Source organism: Amphimedon queenslandica, unplaced genomic scaffold, assembly GCF_000090795.2.
Source record: "Amphimedon queenslandica unplaced genomic scaffold, v1.1 AMPQUscaffold_12709, whole genome shotgun sequence".
Classification (NCBI taxonomy): domain Eukaryota; kingdom Metazoa; phylum Porifera; class Demospongiae; order Haplosclerida; family Niphatidae; genus Amphimedon; species Amphimedon queenslandica.
This window is the reverse complement of record NW_003547055.1, coordinates 14349-16324: the sequence shown is the minus strand read 5'-3', so window position 1 is coordinate 16324 and position 1976 is coordinate 14349. Positions and strand designations below refer to the sequence as shown.

Below are 1976 nucleotides of genomic sequence, written 5' to 3'. Positions count from 1 at the left end.
GTTGGTTTCAACATAGATACTATATATACCAAGTGGATGCGAAACAGGAAGTAGATTGTACATGAAATTATATTGGTGACGTCACGAGCAGTATGCCTATGCTCTTTTCGCTCTAGCGTAGCCTCTAGTAGAGGCTACGCTAGAGCGAAAAGAGCATAGCTCTAGTGGCCTTGTTTCTCGAAGTTTTGGGTTCTTGGTCAAGTTACTACTTTGCTGAGTTGAAGTAAGTATTATGAAGTCTCTATTAGCTCGAATGACCTGCTGAATCCTTGTTTGCTTGATCACTGGATCTCGTTGTGCTGTAAAACATGGCGGCCCATAGTTCTGACTTTAAACACCTTTTCTCCAATCTGGGGCAGAGTTAGTAAGTGTTATTTGGGTAGAAGAAGGATATTATTGTGTTACATGGTCTGTAACTACTAGCTTTCCACTGCAGTTTTATAAAATAGAAATATATCCATTTTTTAGTTTATTTATGGTCTGTTTTGTAAACGCCTTTTCTGGAAAACTATGCTATTTGAAGAGGTATAATTTTGTATGAGTCTACGTACATGCCTTTTGTACGGTTTGTATATTTTCATAATTATTTTAAAGCTATGTTTCTTCGAAAAAAGTTACTTAATGTCATTGTGATATACCATATTAGAATGATAAAACTATTATTATAATATTATTTTTTTGATGATCAAATAGGGTATGAATATGAAACCAATGAAGCTAAATTGTCTGTTGTTTCTTGTACTGACTCTTTTCAGAAGAAATATAGATTTTTATGAAGTTTTTTATAATTATTGATTTTGCCACCATTTTGGTTGCTAAGCGTATCTAGGAAAAACGTCACATCCGGCGAAAAGAGCATAGGCACATCCTGTTTTGTATCCACTTGGTATATATAGTATCTATGGTTATACACCTCGGTCTCGGTGTATAACCTATACTAATATCTATGATTATAGCATAGATAATAGAGTAAATGAAAGGGATAGGAAACTTCCGTTCGCGGCAGGAAATGCTAGTTACCCATACCATGATAATTTCTCTATTTATAGGAATTTTTTAAATTTTACAATAGGATTTATTAAGAAAATTATCAAACATTATGGAATACTACAACTTCACAATGGTTTTTCTCAAATTGTGTTTATGTCACAAAGTATGTGCGTGCCCTCAAGTGTACATCAAGCTTTGCTTTCATATCACATTTAAATGTGCCAATCATTGAACTGTAAAGAAAAAGGTACAAAACGAAGGTCTTTGCAAAAACTTGGAATTGATTATAAATCAGTCACCAAATCTGTCATCAGAGTCATTTATGTTGCGTGCCCTCCGTAATAATGTATAGAATAGTTGGTAATAGTTAATTCTGGAATTACTTCTTTTGTATTCTAAAAAGGGTACAAAACCACAATATTGAAGGTATCAGGTCACTAAATCAAACTTTACCCATAGTTATCAATATTATTTTACTTAAAAAATTAGACAGACTGTAAGGGAGGTATCTGTAATGCCTTTAATTATCATTGCAGAGGATGAACACAAGTCACTTTAGAGTTATGAGTTGAAATAGGACGCCAAACAGTGAAGGAAAAGGCCCGGGAAGGGTAACTTGCCTATGTTGCTAGGCAACCTAATAATCTTAATGAAATAACCCGCCCACGCAACGGAAGTTTCCTATCCCTTTCATTTACTCTATTATCTATGATTATAGGAATGACCTGGGGGCTACGCCCCCAGGTCGTTAAAAATCAATTTTTATTGGAATCAGCTCAAACTTTCTACGCAACATAAGTACATGCATATGCATCAGAAAATGTAATAAAAATTGAATTTTTTTACTTTTTGATTTTGGTAAAATTTGGCCTAAGACACTGTACTACAGTACAGGGACTGTCATCCAATTTTGGAGCAATTTCAAAATTTGTAAAAAAATTTAATTTTAATCGGTATTAACTCAAACTTTCTATACAACACAAGTA

The 1976-nt window shown here is 33.8% G+C and overlaps 1 protein-coding gene across 1 annotated transcript in view; it reads right to left on the bottom strand.

The window, feature by feature from the left end:
- LOC109587033 (uncharacterized) overlaps positions 1-1976 on the bottom strand; it is a 9080-nt gene that overhangs the window by 6656 nt on the left and 448 nt on the right. The window lies entirely within an intron of this gene.